The following is a 26,495-nucleotide window of genomic DNA, read 5'->3' on the forward strand; positions in this document are numbered from 1 at the left end:
CCCTGGCCGGAGGAAGCCCAGGCGGCATTTGAGGTTCTCAAACAATCTTTGTGTGAGGCCGTGGCGCTTAACACTCCAGAGCCATCACAGCCCTACTGGCTTTTCACAGACGCATCAGCTACGGCGGCGGGAGCATGTTTGGCGCAAATGTCAGCCGAGGGGCAAGAGAAGCCTATCGCCTTTGCAAGCCACCGCTTCTCACCGACCCAGATGCGCTGGTCGACCATTGAGAGGGAAGCGTTCGCAATAATATGGGCCTTAAAGAAGTTTGACTACTGGCTTTTCGGTGCCATAGTAAACGTCGTTTCCGATCACAATCCGCTGTCGTACCTTACAACTTCGACTCCGCACGGGGCGAAATTGACAAGATGGGCGCTGGCGTTACAGCGATATCATGTGTCGGTACAACATCGGAAGGGCGTGTTTAACGGTAATGCTGATGCATTATCAAGGCTCCAGAATAGTTTATGGAAGCCATCAGAATAACAGTGCCATGCCAACTGGGGGGGGACGTGAATGTTCCTGCCCACTTGCTGCTGTATATTGTGGACTGTGCGATTGTGAATTCAAGAAACAGACACTAGCGATCATACTGCTTGAAGCAGCAATGGTGTGCTTGATTGTTTAGCATGTACTTGTTTACATTTCTTGTATTCTCCTGTTGTGTTGTCTCGCAATTGTGTTTGATGTTTATGTAGACTGTTGGATGGTTAGAAAGTCCAGTGACCTAATCGCGGCAGTGATTTATCGTACTACTGAGCGTAGAACAGCCCAGCGTACTCTTTAGGGGGGACGTGTTATGTTTGCCGCTCATAAGTCGATCCTGCGGAAGAGACGGCGCGGCACTGTACGTCGTACAAAGCTTCTTTCTCGGCTCTCTCGGCATGGTCTTTGACTGTGCAATTATCAACGAAAGCAAACTGGAGGAAGCAGCTCGCTCCCACGATGCCCCCAGGGGTTCCAGGTACGCGACCGTTCTCAGAGGTCGGCTTTTCGGGATTACAGCCCGAATGTGTGGGAAAATGAGGAGAGCAAGCATCTCCTGCTCTATGCTGTCGCTCGAGGCGGCAGCATGCTTGACCACAACAATGACCGACATGCGCTTTGGGCGCGCCGACGGCAAGGCAGGGGGAGTCACAACAATGCGCGGTCCTAATGCGGGAAACGCGAGGACACGCAAATTGTCTTTCCGGAACCGTCTTGACTACTGTCACCGGGGCTTCGACTCGATGAGCGTGAGAAACTGCGCGAATGCCTCAGGTGTGCGATACAGATGTATTGCAACCGTGGGAACTCCTGAGAGCGTGGGGTAAAGAGAGAGCCATGATGGGAAAGAGTGCCAAAACGCCTGTCTGCGCTGTAAATACACTGCTGTCGAGATTAGGGACAGCCCAGTAGGGAGTGGCCTAATCTGAGAATGAACGGATTAGATAAGGGAATGTCGAGGCGGACCAGTAGTGGCCACCTCCCCCTTTTTCTTTGTTACCGCAAGGTACTTAAGACTGGACGGAATTCGTTTCCCTTCAGTCTAGGCTGTAATCACTTAACTGATCGATCAGTAAGACTCCGTACGATGCAACTTTCGTGTGGGCCGTAACAACTCGGTGGTCGAACAGTGAGACTCGGTTCTTCGTATGTAGTAACAGTGTTCTAGGCTCTAACTTAAGAAAAGTTAAGTAGAAGAGTAAGATGCTGTTGATGTCTATGTTATCATCAGTGTGGTTCGGCAAGATGTACATATGACTGTAAATATTTCGCTACAATATACCTTCAAGTTTTTATTACCTCCAACCTGCCTCCTGCTTCATCGACGTCGATCATCTCCTTGACGGGACTTCAATCCACATCAAGGAGAAAACGAACAAAAAAAAAACATAACTGGCACCTTGGCATCCATTGCCGCGATTGCGGTTGCAATCCCCTCTTCGATCGATGCGCGATAAAGGCAAGGCACAGGGATCAGTTAACCCGCGAGATCATCGAAGCAGAACTAATTCACTCACTAGGTGGAAACTGCGTAAGCTCCCCATCAGCTTCATTATCACAGTTGGAACGTGAGTACTTGGCCGGGCGTTAAGGCAATGGTGGATGCGTTCCACGTGTTTCGATTACAGTGGCTTTGATTAGGCTGTATGTTTGCTTTTTATCTTCCTTTTCCTCGCATATATTTTGCCACTTTGCAAAATAAAGTCAGTTGGAAGTCAGCGCTCTTTCTGTCTACTCTGTCCTTTTTCCTGTGTTCGCGCGCTGCAAAACCCTGCAATTATGAACACTAACCAACTAGCCTAGGCCTCTACACTTATAAGCTACATGTCGAGAAGCAATGAACGAACCCTTTCCTTCACGTTTGAGCTATTGCACTTAGCAGGGGCAAAACTCTTAGTAAGCGCCATCGAAGCTCTCTGAGAAAAAGTGGCCTCGTCCAAAACCACAAGAAAGCTTTCTTGGTCGGCTACAAGAAGTTGTAATTTGTTACAGGATATGAATTTGCAAATTGGACGAATTCTGTCCACACCCTGCTTTCTACTTTCAGTCTTAGCGATGGCATCAACACACTCCTAGATACACCTAGTTCGTTCCTCATCCACCAGTTGCCTGGAGATAGGCCGTGCTGACACCAGCTTGTCCACCCGCTTAAGTGAAGGCTTGAAGCGAAACTTGGGACCGAGGCCGAGTACAGCGAGGTGCTTGTCAGGAATGGTGATCTCGCTGAGGTTCAAGACATTCCCAGCTCACGACTTCTTTTTCTTTGGAAGTTGCGGGAGAACTTGGCGCCAGAGAAACTCTGCCTATTCGTTATAGGTGCGGCACCAGCCTCTAGAACGGCTGCCAACGAGTACCATGGCTTGCACTGCATGAGACCTTCAACCAATCCTTACAGCACCTCACAATTGCCACAACACTTTGAACCGCAGGATCCGGCACAGTCTTCTTGAGTGTCCAACGGAGGGTTGAAGCCACCCACACATGACTTGAAGATTAGGGGGACAGGTTCGAAGTCGAATATGCCAAGAAGCCACCTTTGCTCTGCAAACACATACGGCAATCATTGAAGCCAGCGTAGCCGGGTCCGAAATATTAAGGTTAGGAAAAGAATTAGTGCCCTGGGTACTAGAAATATAGTGCAAGAAAATCGAAAACTTGGCTAGTTGGTTGAAATGCACGGTTTGACTGATCTAAGCGCACGCAGTCGAAGACGAAAAAGGGGAGACAACAGGACAAGCGCTTACTCGCAACTAAAAGATTTATTGAACAAGAAAACACATAAATACAACAAACAACTGATCGACGCATGTGCGAGAAGACAATTATGGTTAACTATGGCGATAAACAATTGCGAAATACTATCAAGGAAAACAAACTCCTTGTCATGCAACAAAACTGAAGGTGTGCTGTCACACAGATCTCTTCTTTTTCTTATGTCAAATGCTTCAGTCAACTCTCCGGTTAGCTGATTGCTGCTTCGAAATATTTCGGTATCATGTAAAACAGGATAGCAGCCATCAATCTTCGTGTAAGAGAGCACCAGTCAGCGGTTAAATTTTCAGGAGCTTCACATTTTGCAGTACATCGCAGAGAGTGTGGCTGCTATCCTGTTTTACATGATACTGAAATAATATTTCGAAGCAGCAGTCAACTAACACCCGAGATGACTGAAGCATTTTATATAAGAGGAGATCAATGTGTCAGCCAACCTTCAGTTTTGTTGCATGAGAAGGAGATTGTTTTCCCTGATATCATTTTGCAATAGTTGATCGCTATCATCATCATCATCATCATCATCAGCCTGTCTACGCCCACTGCAGGGCAAAGGTCTCTCCCATGTTCCGCCAATCAACCCGGTCCTGTGCTTTCTGCTGCCACGTAATACCTGCAAACTTCTTAATCTCATCTACCCACCTAATTTTCTGTCTCCCCCTCACGCGTTTGCCATCTCTTGGAATCCAGTCAGTTACCCTAAATGACCACCGGTTATCCTGCCGACGTGCCACGTGCCCGGCCCATATCCATTTCTTCTTCTTGATTTCAACTATGATGTCCTTAACCCCCGTTTGTTCCCTGACCCACTCTGCTCTCTTCCTGGCTCTTAAGGTTACACCTATCATTTTCCTTTCCATCGCTCGCTGCGTCGTCCTCAATTTAAGTTGAACCCTCTTTGTAAGTCTCCAGGTTTCTGCTCCGTAGGTAAGTACCGGTAAGATGCAGATGTTATATACCTTCCTCTTGAGGGATAGTGGTAGATTACAATTCATGATTTGATAATGCTTGCCGAATGAGCCCCAACCCATCCTTATTCTTCTAGTTATTTCACTCTCATGGTTCGGCTCCGCGGTTACTACCTGTCCTAAGTAGACGTACTCCTTTACAACTTCCAGTGTCTCGCCACCTATCGCAAAGCGCTGTTCTCTGCCAAGATTGTTCCACATTACTTTAGTTTTATGCATATTAATTTTCAGAGATACTCTTCTACTTTCCGTATCCAGTTCAGTAATCATGAGCTGCAATTCGTCTCCCGCGTTACTCATCAATGCAATGTTATCAGCGAATCGTAGCTTACTGCTCCATTAACTCTTATCCCTAACTCTTCCCAATCTAGGGCCCTGAAAACCTCCTGTAAACACGCGGTGAATAACATTGGAGAGATCGTGTCTCCCTGCGGTACGCCCTTCTTTATTGGGATTCTGTCGCTTTCTTTATGGAGGACTATAGTGGCTGTGGATCCGCTGTAGATTTCTTCTATTATGTTTATATAGGCTTCGTCGATGCCTTGATTCCGCAGTGCTTGCATGACTGCTGATGTCTCCACCGAATCAAATGCCTTCTCGTAATCTATGAAGGCTATGTATAGGGGTTGGTTGTATTCCGCGCATTTCTCTATCACCTGATTGATAGTATGAATATGTTCTATTGTTGAGAATCCTAAACGAAATCCTGCCTGGTCCCTTGGTTGATTGAACTCTAATGTCGTAATAATTCTGTTAGCAATTACTTTTGTAAATAGCTTGTAGACAACGGACAGTAAGCTTATGGGCCTGTAATTTTTCAGGTCCTTGACGTCCCCTTTCTTATGGATCAAGATGATGTTGGCATTCTTCCAAGATTCTGGTATCCTCCCCGTCGAGAGGCACTTCGTATACAGGGTGGCCAGTTTCTCTAACATAATCTCTCCACCGTCTTTCAACAGGTCTGATGTTACCTGATCCTCACCAGCTGCTTTGCCTCTTTGCATTCCCTTTAGGGCTTTCTTTACTTCTCCTGTCAATACTGGTGGGATGTCAGATTCCTCTGCGCTATTACTCCTTCTTACGTTATCATCCTGAATGCCTCGGCTGCTGTACAGATCTCTGTAGAACTCTTCCGCTACCTCAAGTATTCTATCCATATTAGATGCGAAGTATCTTAAGGCGGAGCTCAATCCGGTGGTGGTGGTGGTGGTGGTGGTGGTGGTGTGCGGCGTGACCACCCTTACTGCGCATGCGCATACCCTCTCCACACACCTCCTCTCCACTCACCCTCTCCCCTTCCCATCTCCACTTTCCCTCTCACCTTCTCTCCACTTTCCCTCTCCCATACCCTTCTCCCCTCCCCCTTTCCACTCTTCCTCTGAAACGCGGGCTAGACATGCCGAAATTCTCTCCTGCACAACGCCGCGATGAGCTCGAGCGCATGCGCGTCCCCTCCCCTTCTCTCTCCTCTCCTACGCTGCCCCCCTCTCGCCCGCCTGTCGACCGCGTTCCCCGCTCGCCCTGTGAGAATTAACGGCCAGACTAGATGGAAGATACGACGCGCATAGCGTCCCTCTTTGCGTTCCACGACACGAGGTCGGTAGCATGCCCAACGAACGCCAACGGAACGCGATCGTGCAAGTGCTCCGGCTTCGCATCGCCTCATGGTCCCCTTTAGCGGGAGATGGTGTAATTTTTTGTTTGTGACCTTGCCTTCCTTGTCCCTTAATGCATACATCTGATTTTTGCCTATGCACAGTTTTGTCTTCATAGCTTTGAGGCTTCTTCCGTTCTTTAGAGCATGCTCAATTCTCTGCATATTATACTTTCTTATGTCGGCCGCTTTACGCCTATTGATTAACTTCGAAAGCTCCGCCAGCTCTATTTCGTCTGTTGCATTTGAGGCTTTCATAGCTTGACGTTTCTTAATGAAGTTTTTCGTCTCTTGGGATAGCTTACCAGTGTCCTGTCTAACGACTGTACCCCCGACTTCCACTGCACACTCCTTGATGATACTAGTCAGATTATCATTTATTGCCTCTACGCTAAGGTCGATTTCCTCGGTTAAAGCCGCGTACCTATTCTGAAGTGAAACTCTGAATTCCTGAACTTTCCCTCTCAGAGCTAGTTCATTAATTGGCTTCTTGCGTATCAGTTTCTGCCGTTCCTTCCTCACATCAAGTTGAATTCTAGATCTTACCATTCTATGGTCACTGCATCGGATCTTGTTAACTACTTCCACATCCTGTACTGTCGGCCGCAAAAGTTTGCGGGATGTGCAGCGCGTGGCCCAGCGACGGACAACTGCATTGCTGCGTCACCTACCGTGGTGCGGCGGGTGTTGAGGATATCGGCCGCAGCCTCCGCGATTAGATCCGACAACGGCACGTTATCTAAACGTGCCGTCGCTTATCGCCGAGGCCGATAGCCTCAACACCCGCCGCATCACGGTAGGTGACGCAGCAATGCAGTTTCCCGTCGCTCCGCCACGCGCTGCACATCCCGCAAACTTTTGCGGCTGACAGTACAATGCCCGGGTGGCCCCACATTATGAAGTCTATTTCATTTTTAGTTTCGCCATTAGGACTCCTCCACGTCCACTTACGAGTAGCCCGTTTTCTGTAGAAGGTATTCAAGATGCGTAAATTATTGCGTTCTGCAAACTCTACTAGTAACTCCCCTCTGGCGTTTCTAGAGTCGATGCCATATTCCCCAACTGCATGATCTCCAGCCTGCTTCTTGCCTACCTTTGCATTAATGTCGCCCATCAGTACAGTATACTGTGTCTTTACCTTATTCATTGCTGATTCTACGTCTTCGTAGAAGCGTTCAACAATTTGATCATCATGGCTGGATGTAGGCGCGTAGGCCTGTATCACCTTCATCTTGTACCTCTTATTAAACCTAATTACGATACATATCACCCTCTCATTAATGCTATAGTATTCCTCTATATTGCCAGCTATATCTTTATGAATAAGGAACCCCACTCCTAGTTCTCTTCTGTCAGCTAAGCCACGATAGCATAGGACGTGTCCGTTCTTCAGCACTGTATAAGCCTCCTGTGGCCTCCTAACCTCACTGAGCCCTATTATATCCCGTTTAACGCCCTCTAATTCCTCGAATAGTACAGCTAGACTCGCCTCACTAGATCAAGTTCTAGCGTTATACGTAGCCAGGTTCAGATTCCAATGGCGGCCTGTCCGGACCCAGAGATTCTTAGCACCCTCTGCTGCGTCGCAGTTCTGACCGCCGCCTTGGCCAGTTGCTTCGCAGCCGCTGGGGACTGAGGGCCGACGGTTAATTGCTGTATTCATGTGGGAGGTAGTGGCCAAGTACTACACCAGGGTGGCCAATCCTGCTCTGGTGAGGGAGTGCATTGCTGGCTGTGGTCGCCAGTGAGGCTGCACCCCAGGCCTTTTTACACAATTCCATCATCACGCGGATTTTTTTTTTAATCCGGTTGGGAATTGTCTGGCACCGGGATTTGAACGACGGACCTCTTGCATGCGAAGCTGATGCTCTACCACTACGCCATCGCTGCAACTGCTGATCGCTATAGTTAACCATAATTGCCTTGTCGCTCATGCGTCGATCAGTTGTACTTATATGTTTCTTGTTAAATTAATCGTTGAGTTGCGAGTAAGCGCTTGTCCCGTTGTCTCCCCTTTTTCGTCCTCGTCTCCGTTCGCTTAGATCAGTCATGCTAAGTACACGGGCCTCAAACATTTTTGCCTCCATCGAAAATGCAGCCGCCGCGACTGGGATTCGATCCCATGACCTTAGTGTCAGCAGTCGAGCGCCATAGTCACTAGACCACAGAGGCGGGGCGTCCAGAAAAGCTGCACAACAAATAACTGTTGCCCTTGCGATGCCTAGCCAATAAAAGCAGTAAATAAACCACTTTTCTGATTTCTCATGTTTCTGCCGAAACGAAATTGCCGCACCTCATGAAATGCCGCATCGTGTGTTGAACACGCAAACGGCTTCCAAACAAATGTTCTGTGCATGTATTGTGGGTACGAGATAACTGCCAATCAGAATCTTATGAGAACAACGTGTGTAAGAGCAATGTAATCCGGAAAACAAGCAAATGCAGGCGGTGTTGCTTTCCGTTCGTGCCTGCAAAAACAGTCGTGCAATAGTCGAGCGCATATAGCAGACGACAAGCGGGATGGCTTTCCCCCCTCGCACATCCACAAAAGCGATTCCATGGCCGTATCACCTACTTTCTATTTGTTTTGTGGCTTCGAAGTTTGACATAGCAAGCCCCAGGGGAATATTTGGCGCTTGCGACGCAATTCCCGCTTACCTGGAGGGTATACCAGCTGGAATAGCCGTGGTTTCAGGGCCTTTAGTCAAAAGGAGAAAGCGGCGACTGCAGCGATCGGTTTTTACAAGAAAGTAGAACTTTTTGCTGAGCTATTTGGTGCATGTTTAACGAAAGGAATAAGGCGCAAACGAGACGAACACAAGTGAACACATAGGCGTTCGTCCATGTCACTTCTTGTGTTCGTCTCGTTTGCGCCTTATTCCTTTCGTGTACAAGAAAGGCTGGGAAAACCGCGGGCCACAGCACCGCATGGCCCAGCTTTTGAAGGCTTCACTTTTCCCACAACATGCGCAGAAAAGAGCCACAACAGCAGCATAAGCAAGACGAACGAACACGACGCAAAGCACGCACGCACGCACGCACACACAGACACAGAGACACACACAGACACAGAGACACACACAGACACACACAGACACACACACACACACACACACACACACACACACACACACACACACACACACACACACACGCGCGCGCGCGCGCGCTCCTATGGATGGAAACAACTTACCTCCTTTTCATATGTTGTGTTGCGGCTCTGTGCATGTTTTCCCAGTATGTTTCCGAGGTAACCTCTGCAGTACATATGCAAATTTTGAAAGCCTGTAAAAACAGATGAAGTCGCACTCGTCCTGTCTCCTTCGTGTGTATTATTTCTCCTGTCATCAGTTACGGCCATTCTTCTAATACAGATTACTGCTGTTGATCCTGAGTACATGGTCATTTATAATTCTTTTTTTGTGTTTGTAATCCGCTGCAATGTAGCACCTCGAGTTACAAGCATACAACAGCTTGCATGGGCAAGAAGCGTAGAGAAGAAAGATGCAATGAAAAATGTCTTCGCAGCGTCTTTACTGGAGGTGGTGCGGTCAAAGCCAGCCGCTTGGCTGTTCTCTGCTGTGTGCATCTCACTTTTTCTGGACAGCGCCCTGCTGACTGCTGTGGGTGAGTGTGCGCTTTGCTGTACTCAGTTATGAAGGTTTACCAGTTTTTGTGGTGTTATATTGAATATGGTCCTAGTGCAGATATTGTAGCACTGTATACCTTCCAAAGAGAAGTAAAATTTTCGCTTGTGCTTGTCAAACGTCCGTTTCATGGCATAACTTAGAACATAAAATCTTCGTGCTGATACGCCCAGTGGGGCCTGTGTGATATTAATGACGCATCTGCGTCATACAATACAGATTTTTTGTCACAATGCTTTGATAGTCAGGGCCCTGTCATGTTCGCAAACGAACTATACGCCGAGGTGGAAAATTTTTGCCGCAGAAAGTAACAATAAAATGTGATATCAACCAAAAGTAGTTAATTACCTTTTTAATTATTAGCGTGAAGGCATGTTGTTCAATTTATGGCATATACATTTTCTAAAAATTCTAACAAACACCAGTAACTGAAGACATTACTCATCGGAACTGGAGGCCGCGATTCAGGAGATATCGAAACCAAGCGCGCCGGGCCAACGCACCTAGACTATTCTGAGGATCCTCAGTAGCCTAGGCGGTGTTGGCCGGGCGCGCAGGAAATGCGGCAGCTGGTTTACGTCAGACCGGAAGTTAACCTGAAAAACCTTGAAAAAAACTTCTAGGACGCTTGAGGTTCGCTTGAAGTGAAGAACGCAATAGCGTAATCGGACTGTGTTCGTATCGCCTTCCTAATCGCTAACTTCGCTTCGCTTCTCGGTGGACACCTAAACAGTGCCGCAAGGAAAGACAAAGTGCAGGCGCCCTCCGGCTCTTATATCCATGCATGCACGCGACAGAACACGGCGAAGCGAGCTCGCCCGTGGACCCTTTGCGCCATCTCGCGGGTGATAGTCAAGCCTCTGCCACGCTGAAGCACCTCCGAGAAGAGCGCACCCCCAACAGTACATGGTGTATATAAACAGCTCGCCGCTAGTATGCTAGAGGATGTATGCGTGGTGCCTCAGCGGCTAAACGCGTCGCGCCACGGAGCGTGGGGTCGCAGGTCCGCGAATCCGCGGTCCCACTCGAACCGAATATTTCTTTTTTAAAGCTATGTCGAATTTTCGCTCACGGACAGCGCTGATTTTTTGCTCACAACCATCCGCGCCGACAGTGACGCCGGAATTTCTGCGACACGAGCTCTTTAACCCTATCACGTTAAAGGGCGCGCCGTAGCAGAAGCTAGCCAGGAAAAGCGGCAAGCCCTCTCAAATACACAAGCGCGCCGCTGATTGCTTGCGTTTGGTCAGTAGTGCCTATCTCTTTCTTCCTTAAACTCTCAAGAAGCGCAAAAAAGCTCTTTCGCCTGTCTGTGAGTAGTAGCGCTGCAGCGGCCGCCGCACACTTTAAGGCTTTACAGTAAAAGAAAAGGCGGAGAATGCATTTTTTAAGGTACAGCACGAAAGAAACAGAAAAGCCAAATGCAAAAAATAAGCGGTCAACTTAAGCATTCCGAACGAGGTGCCTTTTTTCCTGACCAGATTCTGCTGTGACGCACCTTTTTTTAAAGGTTCACCACGTGAAAGTCCGGTCTGGCGTAAACCAGCTGCTGCAATTCCTGCGTGCCCTGCGCGCTCAGCTTCAATAACCGCCTGTATAGGGGACATGAATATCGAAGAATCATTTGTCAAGAAGATATAGTTCTAAGGTTTTTAAAACGTTCTGCAGCTACGCACCTTTTTTTTCAGATCGATTATTCAGATCGATTATTCATAGCGCTGTGTGTGTGCGTCCCTCTTCTCTGTCCCTGTCGTGGTGCGCTACGCCAAACGAACTTTCTTCAGAGTTCGTCACGTGAAATTCCCGTCTGATGGGAACCAGCTGCCGCATTTCCTGTGTGCCCAGCGCACTCAGCTTCGACAACCGCCTTTATCGGGGACATGAATATCGGTTAATTATATCTCAAATTACATGTAGGCTTTGAGAATTTTAAAAAGTTCTGCTGCCACGCGCCTTTTCTTTCAGACTTCGTCACGTGAAATTCCGGTCAGAGTTGAACCAGCTGCCGCATTTCCTGTGTGCTCAGCGCACTCAGCTTCGATAACCGCCTGTATCGGGGACATTAATATTGATTAATCATACCTCAAATTACATGTAGGCTTTGAGACTTTTAAAAAGCTCTGCTGCCACGCGCCTTTTCTTTCAGACTTCGTCACGTGAAATTCCGGTCAGAGTTGAACCAGCTGCCGCATTTCCTGCGTGCCCAGCGCACTCAGCTTCGATAACCGCCTGTATCGGGGACATTATTATCGATTAATCATATCTCAAATTACATGTAGGCTTTGAGACACTTAAAAAGTCCTGCTGCCACGCGCCTTTTCTTTCAGACTTCGTCACATGAAATTCCGGTCAGAGTTGAACCAGCTGCCGCATCTCCTGTGCGCTCAGCGCACTCAGCTTCGATAACCGCCTGTATCGGGGACATTTATATTGATTAATCATACCTCAAATTACATGTAGGCTTTGAGACTTTTAAAAAGTTCTGCTGCCACGCGCCTTTTCTTTCAGACTTCGTCACGTGAAATTCCGGTCAGAGTTGAACCAGCTGCCGCATTTCCTGTGTGCCCAGAGCAATCAGCTTCGATAACCCTCTGTATCGGGGACATGAATATCGATTATTCATATCTCAAATTACATTTAGACTTTGAGAATTTTGAAAAGTTCTGCTGCCACGCGCCTTTTTCTCAGACTTCGTCAAGTGAAATTCCGGTCAGAGGTGAACCAGCTGCCGCATTTCCTGCGTGCCCAGCGCACTCAGCCTCAATAACCGCCTGTGTCGGGGACATTAATATAGAATAATCATATCTCAAATTACATTCAGACTTTGAGGCTTTTAAAAAGTTTTGCTGCTACGCGCCTTTTTATCAGACTTCATCACGTGAAATTCGGGTCAGAGGTGAACCAGCTGCCGCATTTCCTGCGTGCCCAGCGCACTCAGCCTCAATAACCGCCTGTGTCGGGGACATTAATATCGATTAATCATATCTGAAATTACATTTAGACTTTGAGAATTTTAAAAAGTTCTGCTGCTACGCGCCTTTTTCTCAGACTTCGTCACGTGAAATTCCGGTCAGAGGTGAACCAGCTGCCGCATTTCCTGCGTCCCAGCGCACTCATCCTCAATAACCGCCTGTGTCGGAGAAATTAATCTCGATTAATCATATATCAAATTACATTTAGACTTTGAGACTTTTAAAAAGTTCTGCTGCGACGCGCCTTTTTCTCAGACTTCGTCAAGTGAAACTCCGGTCAGAGGTGAACCAGCTGCCGCATTTCCTGCGTGCCCAGCGCACTCAGCCTCAATAACCGCCTGTGTCGGGGACATTAATATCGAATAACCATCTCTCAAATTACATTCAGACTTTGAGGCTTTTAAAACGTTTTGATGCTAAAGCGCCTTTTTCTCAGACTTCGTCACGTGAAATTCCGGTCAGAGGTGGACCAGCTGCCGCATTTCCTGCGTGCCCAGCGCACTCAGCCTCAATAACCGCCTGTGTCGGGGACATTAATATCGATTAATCATATCTCAAATTACATTCAGACTTTGAGGCTTTAAAAAGCTTTGCTGCTGCGCACCTTTTTCTCAGACTTCGTCACGTGAAATTCCGGTCAGAGGTGAACCAGCTGCCGCATTTCCTGCGTGCCCAGCGCACTCAGCCTCAATAACCGCCTGTGTCGGGGACATTAATATCGATTAATCATATCTCAAATTACATTCAGTCTTTGAGGCTTTTAAAAAGTTCTGCTGCGACGCACCTTTTTCTCAGATTTTGTCACGAGAAATTTCGGTCATAGGTGAACCAGCTGCCGAATTTCCTGTGTGCTCAGTGCACTCGGCTTCGATAACTGCCTTTATGGGGGACATTAATGTCCAGTATTCATATCTCAAATTACATGTAGGCTTTGAGAATTTTAAAAAGTTCTGCTGCCACGCGCCTTTTTTCCAGACTTCGTCGCGCGAAATTGCGGTCGGAGGTGAACCAGCTGCCGCACTTCCTGTGTGCCCAGCGCACTCAGCCTCAATAACCGCCTGCGTCGGGGACATTAATATCGATTAATCATGTCTGAAATTACATTTAGACTTTGAGAATTTTAAAAAGTTCTGCTGCTACGCGCCTTTTTCTCAGACTTCGTCACGTGAAATTCCGGTCAGAGCTGAACCAGCTGCCGCATTTCCTGCGTCCCAGCGCACTCAGCCTCAATAACCGCCTGTGTCGGAGAAATTAATCTCGATTAATCATATATCAAATTACATTTAGACTTTGAGACTTTTAAAAAGTTCTGCTGCGACGCGCCTTTTTCTCAGACTTCGACAAGTGAAATTCCGGTCAGAGGTGAACCAGCTGCCGCATTTCCTGTGTGCCCAGCGCACTCAGCTTCGATAACCACCTATATCGGGCTCATTAATATCGATTAATCATATCTGAAATTACATTTAGACTTTGAGAATTTTAAAAAGTTCTGCTGCTACGCGCCTTTTTCTCACACTTCGTCACGTGAAATTCCGGTCAGAGGTGAACCAGCTGCCGCATTTCCTGCGTCCAAGCGCACTCAGCCTCAATAACCGCCTGTGTCGGGGACATTAATATCGATTAATCATATCTCAAATTACATTTAGACTTTTAGATTTTTAAAAAGTTTTGCTGCTACGCGCTTTTTCTCAGACTTCGTCACGTGCATTTCGGTCAGAGGTGAACCAGCTGCCGCATTTCCTGTGTGCCCAGCGCACTCAGCTTCGATAACCGCCTGTATCGGGGACATTAATATCGATTAATCATATCTGAAATTACATTTAGACTTTAAGAATTTTAAAAAGTTCTGCTGCTACGTGCCTTTTTCTCAGACTTCGTCACTTGAAATTCCGGTTAGAGGTGAACCAGCTGCCGCATCTCCTGTGTGCCCAGCGCACTCAGCTTCGATAACCGCCTGTATCGGGGACATTAATATCGATTAATCATATCTCAAATTACATGTAGGCTTTGAGAATTTTTAAAAGTTCTGCTGCCACGCGCCTTGTTTTCAGACTTCGTCACGTGAAATTTCGGTCAGAGGTGAACCAGCTGCCGCATTCCCTGTGTGCCCAGCGCACTCAGCTTCGATAACCGCCTTTATCGGGGACATTAATATCGATTAATCATATCTCAAATTACATTCAGACTTTGAGGCTTTAAAAAGCTTTGCTGCTGCGCACCTTTTTCTCAGACTTCGTCACATGAAATTCCGGTCAGAGGTGAACCAGCTGCCGCATTTCCTGCGTGCCCAGCGCACTCAGCCTCAATAACCGCCTGTGTCGGGGACATTAATATCGATTAATCATATCTCAAATTACATTCAGTCTTTGAGGCTTTTAAAAAGTTCTGCTGCGACGCACCTTTTTCTCGGATTTCGTCACGTGAAATTTCGGTCAGAGGTGAACCAGCTGCCGAATTTCCTGTGTGCTCAGCGCACTCGGCTTCGATAACCGCCTTTATGGGGGACATTAATGTCCAGTATTCATATCTCAAATTACATGTAGGCTTTGAGAATTTTAAATAGTTCTGCTGCCACGCGCCTTTTTTCCAGACTTCGTCACGCGAAATTGCGGTCGGAGGTGAACCAGCTGCCGCACTTCCTGTGTGCCCAGCGCACTCAGCCTCAATAACCGCCTGTGTCGGGGACATTAATATCGATTAATCATATCCCAAATTACATGTAGGCTTTGAGAATTTTAAAAAGTTCTGCTGCCACGCGCCTTTTTTCCAGACTTCGTCACGTGAAATTCCGGTCAGAGGTGAACCAGCTGCCGCATTTCCTGTGTGCCCAGCGCACTCAGCTTCGATAACCACCTATATCGGGGACATTAATATCGATTAATCATATCTGAAATTACATTGAGACTTTGAGAATTTTAAAAAGTTCTGCTGCTACGCGCCTTTTTCTCAGACTTCGTCACGTGAAATTCCGGTCAGAGGTGAACCAGCTGCCGCATTTCCTGCGTCCCAGCGCACTCAGCCTCAATAACCGCCTGTGTCGGGGACATTAATATCGATTAATCATATCTGAAATTACATTTAGATTTTGAGAATTTTAAAAAGTTCTGCTGCTACGCGCCTTTTTCTCAGACTTCGTCACTTGAAATTCCGGTTAGAGGTGAACCAGCTGCCGCATCTCCTGTGTGCCCAGCGCACTCAGCTTCGATAACCGCCTGTATCGGGGACATTAATATCGATATATCATGTCTCAAATTACATGTAGGCTTTGAGAATTTTTAAAAGTTCTGCTGTCACGCGCCTTTTTTCAGACTTCGTCACGTGAAATTTCGGTCAGAGGTGAACCAGCTGCCGCATTCCCTGTGTGCCCAGCGCACTCAGCTTCGATAACCGCCTTTATCGATGACATTAATATCGATTAATCATATCTGAAATTACATTTAGACTTTGAGAATTTTAAAAAGTTCTGCTGCTACGCGCCTTTTTCTCAGACTTCGTCACGTGAAATTCCGGTCAGAGGTCAACCAGCTACCGTATTTCCTGTGTGCCCAGCGCACTCAGCTTCGATAACCGCCTGTATCGGAGAAATTAATCTCGATTAATCATATATCAAATTACATTTAGACTTTGAGACTTTTAAAAAGTTCTGCTGCCACGCGCCTTTTTTCCAGACTTCGTCACGCGAAATTGCGGTCGGAGGTGAACCAGCTGCCGCACTTCCTGTGTGCCCAGCGCACTCAGCCTCAATAACCGCCTGTGTCGGGGACATTAATATCGATTAATCATATCTGAAATTACATTTAGACTTTGAGAATTTTAAAAAGTTCTGCTGCTACGCGCCTTTTTCTCAGACTTCGTCACGCGAAATTCCGGTCAGAGGTGAACCAGCTGCCGCATTTCCTGCGTCCCAGCGCACTCAGCCTCAATAACCGCCTGTGTCGGGGACATTAATATCGATTAATCATATCTCAAATCACATTTAGACTTTTATGAAGGAAAGAAGATGACTCTTAAGGGCTCGTTTTCTTTGTTAGACACAATCATAATGAGAACTAACAGACAATAACGCCAAGGAAAGTATAGGGGGTGTTATCTGTAGTATTTAGAATATAAATGTGTGAAAGTAAAGTGGACGAAAAGATAACTTGCCGCCGGCAGGGACCGAACCTGCGACCTTCGAATAACGCGTCCGATGCTCTACCACTGAGCTACGGCGGCGGTCATCCTCCCGTCCACTTTATGGGGTATATATGTGCGTTTAAACCTTGGAGTGTTAGTCAGCGCCAATCGCAGCCATGGCGGCGAGTGTGGAACACTCTTTTTGTGCCTTTCTGGCGTCACGTAGCACGTGATCTTTTTACGAGCGGGCAGCTGACCAATAATCCCTCGCATACTACCTGAAGGCATCAAGTCTGCCAGAACGAGACCCTTGCTATGAATGAAGGAAAGAAGATGACTCTTAAGGGCTCGTTTTCTTTGTTAGACACAATCATAATGAGAACTAACAGACAATAACGCCAAGCAAAGTATAGGGGGTGTTATCTGTAGTATTTAGAATATAAATGTGTGAAAGTAAAGTGGACGAAAAGATAACTTGCCGCCGGCAGGGACCGAACCTGCGACCTTCGAATAACGCGTCCGATGCTCTACCACTGAGCTACGGCGGCGGTCATCCTCCCGTCCACTTTATGGGGTATATATGTGCGTTTAAACCTTGGAGTGTTAGTCAGCGCCAATCGCAGCCATGGCGGCGAGTGTGGAACACTCTTTTTGTGCCTTTCTGGCGTCACGTAGCACGTGATCTTTTTACGAGCGGGCAGCTGACCAATAATCCCTCGCATACTACCTGAAGGCATCAAGTCTGCCAGAACGAGACCCTTGCTATGAATGAAGGAAAGAAGATGACTCTTAAGGGCTCGTTTCTTTGTTAGACACAATCATAATGAGAACTAACAGACAATAACGCCAAGGAAAGTATAGGGGGTGTTATCTGTAGTATTTAGAATATAAATGTGTGAAAGTAAAGTGAACGAAAAGATAACTTGCCGCCGGCAGGGACCGAACCTGCGACCTTCGAATAACGCGTCCGATGCTCTACCACTGAGCTACGGCGGCGGTCATCCTCCCGTCCACTTTATGGGGTATATATGTGCGTTTAAACCTTGGAGTGTTAGTCAGCGCCAATCGCAGCCATGGCGGCGAGTGTGGAACACTCTTTTTGTGCCTTTCTGGCGTCACGTAGCACGTGATCTTTTTACGAGCGGGCAGCTGACCAATAATCCCTCGCATACTACCTGAAGGCATCAAGTCTGCCAGAACGAGACCCTTGCTATGAATGAAGGAAAGAAGATGACTCTTAAGGGCTCGTTTTCTTTGTTAGACACAATCATAATGAGAACTAACAGACAATAACGCCAAGGAAAGTATAGGGGGTGTTATCTGTAGTATTTAGAATATGAATGTGTGAAAGTAAAGTGGACGAAAAGATAACTTGCCGCCGGCAGGGACCGAACCTGCGACCTTCGAATAACGCGTCCGATGCTCTACCACTGAGCTACGGCGGCGGTCATCCTCCCGTCCACTTTATGGGGTATATATGTGCGTTTAAACCTTGGAGTGTTAGTCAGCGCCAATCGCAGCCATGGCGGCGAGTGTGGAACACTCTTTTTGTGCCTTTCTGGCGTCACGTAGCACGTGATCTTTTTACGAGCGGGCAGCTGACCAATAATCCCTCGCATACTACCTGAAGGCATCAAGTCTGCCAGAACGAGACCCTTGCTATGAATGAAGGAAAGAAGATGACTCTTAAGGGCTCGTTTTCTTTGTTAGACACAATCATAATGAGAACTAACAGACAATAACGCCAAGGAAAGTATAGGGGGTGTTATCTGTAGTATTTAGAATATAAATGTGTGAAAGTAAAGTGGACGAAAAGATAACTTGCCGCCGGCAGGGACCGAACCTGCGACCTTCGAATAACGCGTCCGATGCTCCACACTCCACACGAGTGTGGAACACAAGAGTGTTCCACACTCGCCGCCATGGCTGCGATTGGCGCTGACTAACACTCCAAGGTTTAAACGCACATATATACCCCATAAAGTGGACGGGAGGATGACCGCCGCCGTAGCTCAGTGGTAGAGCATCGGACGCGTTATTCGAAGGTCGCAGGTTCGGTCCCTGCCGGCGGCAAGTTATCTTTTCGTCCACTTTACTTTCACACATTTATATTCTAAATACTACAGATAACACCCCCTATACTTTCCTTGGCGTTATTGTCTGTTAGTTCTCATTATGATTGTGTCTAACAAAGAAAACGAGCCCTTAAGAGTCATCTTCTTTCCTTCATTCATAGCAAGGGTCTCGTTCTGGCAGACTTGATGCCTTCAGGTAGTATGCGAGGGATTATTGGTCAGCTGCCCGCTCGTAAAAAGATCACGTGCTACGTGACGCCAGAAAGGCACAAAAAGAGTGTTCCACACTCGCCGCCATGGCTGCGATTGGCGCTGACTAACACTCCAAGGTTTAAACGCACATATATACCCCATAAAGTGGACGGGAGGATGACCGCCGCCGTAGCTCAGTGGTAGAGCATCGGACGCGTTATTCGAAGGTCGCAGGTTCGGTCCCTGCCGGCGGCAAGTTATCTTTTCGTCCACTTTACTTTCACACATTTATATTCTAAATACTACAGATAACACCCCCTATACTTTCCTTGGCGTTATTGTCTGTTAGTTCTCATTATGATTGTGTCTAACAAAGAAAACGAGCCCTTAAGAGTCATCTTCTTTCCTTCATTCATAGCAAGGGTCTCGTTCTGGCAGACTTGATGCCTTCAGGTAGTATGCGAGGGATTATTGGTCAGCTGCCCGCTCGTAAAAAGATCACGTGCTACGTGACGCCAGAAAGGCACAAAAAGAGTGTTCCACACTCGCCGCCATGGCTGCGATTGGCGCTGACTAACACTCCAAGGTTTAAACGCACATATATACCCCATAAAGTGGACGGGAGGATGACCGCCGCCGTAGCTCAGTGGTAGAGCATCGGACGCGTTATTCGAAGGTCGCAGGTTCGGTCCCTGCCGGCGGCAAGTTATCTTTTCGTCCACTTTACTTTCACACATTTATATTCTAAATACTACAGATAACACCCCCTATACTTTCCTTGGCGTTATTGTCTGTTAGTTCTCATTATGATTTAGACTTTTAGATTTTTAAAAAGTTTTCCTGCTACGCGCCTTTTTCTCAGACTTCGTCACGTGAATTTCGGTCAGAGGTGAACCAGCTGCCGCATTTCCTGTGTGCCCAGCGCACTCAGCTTCGATAACCGCCTGTATCGGGGACATTAATATCGATTAATCATATCTGAAATTACATTTAGACTTTGAGAATTTTAAAAAGTTCTGCTGCTACGCGCCTTTTTCTCAGACTTCGTCACTTGAAATTCCGGTTAGAGGTGAACCAGCTGCCGCATCTCCTGTGTGCCCAGCGCACTCAGCTTCGATAACCGCCTGTATCGGGGACATTAATATCGATTAATCATATCTCAAATTACATGTAGGCTTTGAGAATTTTTAAAAGTTCTGCTGCCACGCGCCTTTTTTTCAGACTTCGTCACGTGAAATTTCGGTCAGAGGTGAACCAGCTGCCGCATTCCCTGTGTGCCCAGCGCACTCAGCTTCGATAACCGCCTTTATCGGGGACATTAATATCGATTAATCATATCTGAAATTACATTTAGACTTTGAGAATTCTAAAAAGTTCTGCTGCTACGCGCCTTTTTCTCAGACTTCGTCACGTGAAATTCCGGTCAGAGGTCAACCAGCTACCGTATTTCCTGTGTGCCCAGCGCACTCAGCTTCGATAACCGCCTGTATCGGAGAAATTAATCTCGATTAATCATATATCAAATTACATTTAGACTTTGAGACTTTTAAAAAGTTCTGCTGCGACGCGCCTTTTTCTCAGACTTCGACAAGTGAAATTCCGGTCAGAGGTGAACCAGCTGCCGCATTTCCTGCGTGCCCAGCGCACTCAGCCTCAATAACCGCCTGTGTCGGGGACATTATTATCGATTAATCATATCTCAAACTACATTCAGACTTTGAGGCTTTTAAAAAGTTCGATAACCGCCTTTATCGGGGACATTAATGTCCATTATTCATATCTCAAATTACATTCAGACTTTGTGGCTTTTAAAACGTTTTGATGCTAAAGCGCCTTTTTCTCAGACTTCGTCACGTGAAATTCCGGTCAGAGGTGAACCAGCTGCCGCATTTCCTGTGTGCCCAGCGCACTCAGCTTCGATAACCACCTATATCGGGGACATTAATATCGATTAATCATATCTGAAATTACATTTAGACTTTGAGAATTTTAAAAAAGTTCTGCTGCAACGCGCCTTTTTCTCAGACTTCGTCACGTGAAATTCCGGTCAGAGGTGAACCAGCTGCCGCATTTCCTGCGTCCCAGCGCACTCAGCCTCAATAACCGCCTGTGTCGGGGACATTAATATCGATTAATCATATCTCAAATTACATTTAGACTTTTAGATTTTTAAAAAGTTTTGCTGCTACGCGCCTTTTTCTCAGACTTCGTCACGTGAATTTCGGTCAGAGGTGAACCAGCTGCCGCATTTCCTGTGTGCCCAGCGCACTCAGCTTCGATAACCGCCTGTATCGGGGACATTAATATCGATTAATCATATCTGAAATTACATTTAGACTTTGAGAATTTTAAAAAGTTCTGCTGCTACGCGCCTTTTTCTCAGACTTCGTCACTTGAAATTCCGGTTAGAGGTGAACCAGCTGCCGCATTCCCTGTGTGCCCAGCGCACTCAGCTTCGATAACCGCCTTTATCGGGGACATTAATATCGATTAATCATATCTCAAATTACATTCAGACTTTGAGGCTTTAAAAAGCTTTGCTGCTGCGCACCTTTTTCTCAGACTTCGTCACGTGAAATTCCGGTCAGAGGTGAACCAGCTGCCGCATTTCCTGCGTGCCCAGCGCACTCAGCCTCAATAACCGCCTGTGTCGGGGACATTAATATCGATTAATCATATCTCAAATTACATTCAGTCTTTGAGGCTTTTAAAAAGATCTGCTGCCACGCACCTTTTTCTCGGATTTCGTCACGTGAAATTTCGGTCAGAGGTGAACCAGCTGCCGAATTTCCTGTGTGCTCAGCGCACTCGGCTTCGATAACCGCCTTTATCGGGGACATTAATGTCCAGTATTCATATCTCAAATTACATGTAGGCTTTGAGAATTTTAAAAAGTTCTGCTGCCACGCGCCTTTTTTCCAGACTTCGTCACGCGAAATTGCGGTCGGAGGTGAACCAGCTGCCGCACTTCCTGTGTGCCCAGCGCACTCAGCCTCAATAACCGCCTGTGTCGGGGACATTAATATCGATTAATCATAACCCAAATTACATGTAGGCTTTGAGAATTTTAAAAAGTTCTGCTGCCACGCGTCTTTTTTCCAGACTTCGTCACGTGAAATTCCGGTCAGAGGTGAACCAGCTGCCGCATTTCCTGCGTCCCAGCGCACTCAGCCTCAATAACCGCCTGTGTCGGGGACATTAATATCTTAAAATGTACTGATGGGCTAGTTGGTGAGCCATGATTCTCGAATAGGCAGCGCAAAGGCAACGAACACGGACACAAAAAAAGACGCAAACACAGGCGCTGTACTGCAACTGGTGATTTATTGTCGAAAGACCCGGCTTATGTATGTGAACCCGCGCATGCGCCCTCACAGCAGTGGATACGATGATGACCGAGGAAACCGCACAAATAAAGGCACAACAAAAAAATCAACAGAAAAAAACAAAAAAAAAAAAATTTGCCACACAGTATGTGGTTACATACAAAGATATCGGCGCGCTTTTTCAGAGAACGCAACCGAGGGGCAACTGATACACTTATCTTTCCATTTGTCAATTTCTATGGCCTCGATTACCTCTCTGGTTTCCTTCTTACGTTCCTTGCGCACAATCTCCGTACCTGTTAAAGTGGGAGCACAGCCACAATCCCTACAATGGAAGGCCAAATGCCCAGAATCTTTTGCTGCAAAGTGGCGGTTGTGTTCCGTTAGCCGTGTGTTTATGCACCTGCCCGTCTGACCAATGTACACCTTGTTACAGGTCAGAGGGATCTTGTAGATCACCTCTTCTGTGCATGCGACGTAGGGGTTGCGGTGCTTGATTTCACACGATTGCGTGTGCGTCTTAGCGTCATTGACCTTTTTGCACAGGCCCGACAATCGCACTGGTGCCGAGAACACAACGTCGACACCGGCTTTCCGGCCTATCTTTCGCAGATTGTGCGAAATGGTGTGCACATAAGGTATCACCACCGTACGCCGGTGGTTCCTGCTTGCGGCAGCACCTGTTTTCTTTTTTCGCAAGCCTTCTGCGACCGAAACCAAGAGGTTCGTCGGGTACCCAGAGCGCCTAAGGCGGCTCACCTGGTTAGTGAAGCTGGCATCACCTTTGTGCGGACAGGATTTCTGGAGGGCGCTAAGGAAGCATGATCTGGCAATTGCTCTCTTTACAAGTTTGGAGTGCGCGGATTGGTAAGGGAGGACGGGTTTGTTGCCCCTTGGTTCGTAAGCCCAACATATGTGATCAGGCGAAACGTATACACCAAGGTCTAAAAACCTAATATAGCCGCTAATGGGCAGCTCGTACGTTAGTAACAATGGTGCGAGGCACGAAGCAAATGTGGCCATAACGTTAGATACTGCGGAATCAAAATCCTTGTCATCACACTGTAAAACCACTAAAAAATCGTCGACGTATCTAAAAACTCTAGTCACCTGCTGACCTTGAAATGCGTCATTTAGTTTTCTGTCACGCGCAGCCAAATAAATGTCGGACAGCACCGGCGCTATGCAGGAGCCGATAGAAATTCCATTTTTTTGGATGTACACTTCTCCTTCCCATTCCGCAAATGTTGAATGCAAGTAAGTTGAGAGGAGTTCCATGAATTGGCTGCTGTGAATACCGGCGCTATTCTGAAATCTGGTGACACCGTGCTCGTCAATGCATTCGCCCACACTTGTCATTAGGTCATTGTGCGGGATACTGTAATATAAATCTTTTATGTCAGCAGAAAAAGCCGAAAGCCGTCACTTGACTGGGTCGTGTTCTTAAAAAAGTCCATTACCTGACCGGAGTTTCGAATCAGGTAAGGGTCATCGATAGTTAAAAGTTTAAGCTTTTCTTGCAAAAAATTGGCAAGACATTTCTGCCAGGTTCCTGTCTCAGAGATAATTACCCGAAGCGGGCACTCAGGTTTATGAGTTTTTGCAGCAAAGAATAAGTCTAGACCTAGCTTTCTTTTCGCTCCCAAAGACTTCCCAAGTTCTTCCAATTTTTGCTGTTTACACAACTTTATAGCCTTCTTTTTAGCATTCTCTAGGGAAACATCAGGGCACTTATGAAAGACTGACAAGACAGCTTCAGATGCCTTACGATTGTACAAGCTTTTTTGAAGAACGGCGAAACCACCGTCTTTGTCAGCCGCCAACAAAGACAACGAGTTTTCTTTGAGATACGAAACAGTTTGGCGGAGTGGAATCCTAGTACTCTGAGGCTTGCACCTTTCAAGCACATCAAGTCCCTCTGAAATGCACCTGTCCATTTCGGTCTCCGGAACACGTGAAGCAACTTGTCTTACCATAGCGAACAGTTCCGGGCGCGTCCTCGTGGGTTGCACAGCCATCTTGGGGCCGTGGCTCAGCACCCTCGCGACATGTTCTGGAAGTTGAACGTCACCTACGCAATGGACGAGGTGTCGTGCCGAAGGATCCTTGTTGGGGAGGCACTTCCGCAGCTGGCCGAGTACATGTGGCCACAACAATTCGGTAGACTTGTCGGTGAGTCTGGAGAATTCCAGCCGCTTGAACCTCGAGATGCCGGGGGGTGACGAAACATTTTTTTTTTTTATCAGAACCACGTGTTTTTTTGTTTTTTTGTTTTTTGTTGTTGTTTTTTTCTGTTGATTTTTTTGTTGTGCCTTTATTTGTGCGGTTTCCTCGGTCATCATCGTATCCACTGCTGTGAGGGCGCATGCGCGGGTTCACATACATAAGCCGGGTCTTTCGACAATAAATCACCAGTTGCAGTACAGCGCCTGTGTTTGCGTCTTTTTTTGTGTCCGTGTTCGTTGCCTTTGCGCTGCCTATTCGAGAATCATGGCTCACCAACTAGCCCATCAGTACATTTTAAGCAAGTTCATTTCTAGTTATTCGGGCTCTGTACCTATACGTTCTCTCGAAGACCCACACCGCATCGTCGCCCTGATTGCAGCTGCTACGTGCAAAGCCAGGGCCCTAGGCTTCGCGATTCGGAAGAAAGTCCTGCCTACCGAAGTGCTCACGTTGCTTGGTGGGTTCATCCCGTCAACCAGCCATGGAATGCGGTTATGCAGAATCTTGCGCGCAGAGTGGCAGCACCAAGTTCGCGTCTACAAGGAGCATCTTAACCTTCTACTCGATGTTTCGTCACCCCCCGGCATCTCGAGGTTCAAGCGGCTGGAATTCTCCAGACTCACCGACAAGTCTACCGAATTGTTGTGGCCACATGTACTCGGCCAGCTGCGGAAGTGCCTCCCCAACAAGGATCCTTCGGCACGACACCTCGTCCATTGCGTAGGTGACGTTCAACTTCCAGAACATGTCGCGAGGGTGCTGAGCCACGGCCCCAAGATGGCTGTGCAACCCACGAGGACGCGCCCGGAACTGTTCGCTATGGTAAGACAAGTTGCTTCACGTGTTCCGGAGACCGAAATGGACAGGTGCATTTCAGAGGGACTTGATGTGCTTGAAAGGTGCAAGCCTCAGAGTACTAGGATTCCACTCCGCCAAACTGTTTCGTATCTCAAAGAAAACTCGTTGTCTTTGTTGGCGGCTGACAAAGACGGTGGTTTCGCCGTTCTTCAAAAAAGCTTGTACAATCGTAAGGCATCTGAAGCTGTCTTGTCAGTCTTTCATAAGTGCCCTGATGTTTCCCTAGAGAATGCTAAAAAGAAGGCTATAAAGTTGTGTAAACAGCAAAAATTGGAAGAACTTGGGAAGTCTTTGGGAGCGAAAAGAAAGCTAGGTCTAGACTTATTCTTTGCTGCAAAAACACATAAACCTGGGTGCCCGCTTCGGGTAATTATCTCTGAGACAGGAACCTGGCAGAAATGTCTTGCCAATTTTTTGCAAGAAAAGCTTAAACTTTTAACTATCGATGACCCTTACCTGATTCGAAACTCCGGTCAGGTAATGGACTTTTTTAAGAACACGACCCAGTCAAGTGACGGCTTTCGGCTTTTTTCTGCTGACATAAAAGATTTATATTACAGTATCCCGCACAATGACCTAATGACAAGTGTGGGCGAATGCATTGACGAGCACGGTGTCACCAGATTTCAGAATAGCGCCGGTATTCACAGCAGCCAATTCATGGAACTCCTCTCAACTTACTTGCATTCAACATTTGCGGAATGGGAAGGAGAAGTGTACATCCAAAAAAATGGAATTTCTATCGGCTCCTGCATAGCGCCGGTGCTGTCCGACATGTATTTGGCTGCGCGTGACAGAAAACTAAATGACGCATTTCAAGGTCAGCAGGTGACTAGAGTTTTTAGATACGTCGACGATTTTTTAGTGGTTTTACAGTGTGATGACAAGGATTTTGATTCCGCAGTATCTAACGTTATGGCCACATTTGCTTCGTGCCTCGCACCATTGTTACTAACGTACGAGCTGCCCATTAGCGGCTATATTAGGTTTTTAGACCTTGGTGTATACGTTTCGCCTGATCACATATGTTGGGCTTACGAACCAAGGGGCAACAAACCCGTCCTCCCTTACCAATCCGCGCACTCCAAACTTGTAAAGAGAGCAATTGCCAGATCATGCTTCCTTAGCGCCCTCCAGAAATCCTGTCCGCACAAAGGTGATGCCAGCTTCACTAACCAGGTGAGCCGCCTTAGGCGCTCTGGG

General features: G+C 47.2%; 1 protein-coding gene across 1 annotated transcript in view; it reads left to right on the plus strand.

The window, feature by feature from the left end:
• The first annotated feature begins 9,413 nt into the window (after positions 1-9,413).
• Positions 9,414-26,495, plus strand: part of LOC119379515 (vesicular acetylcholine transporter-like) — a 150,265-nt gene continuing 133,183 nt past the window's right edge. The window contains exon 1 of the mRNA XM_037648815.2: positions 9,414-9,507. The gene's annotated coding sequence lies outside the window, so the exon portion shown is untranslated. The remainder of the gene's footprint in view (positions 9,508-26,495) is intronic.

Source organism: Rhipicephalus sanguineus, chromosome 1, assembly GCF_013339695.2.
Source record: "Rhipicephalus sanguineus isolate Rsan-2018 chromosome 1, BIME_Rsan_1.4, whole genome shotgun sequence".
Taxonomy (NCBI): domain Eukaryota; kingdom Metazoa; phylum Arthropoda; class Arachnida; order Ixodida; family Ixodidae; genus Rhipicephalus; species Rhipicephalus sanguineus.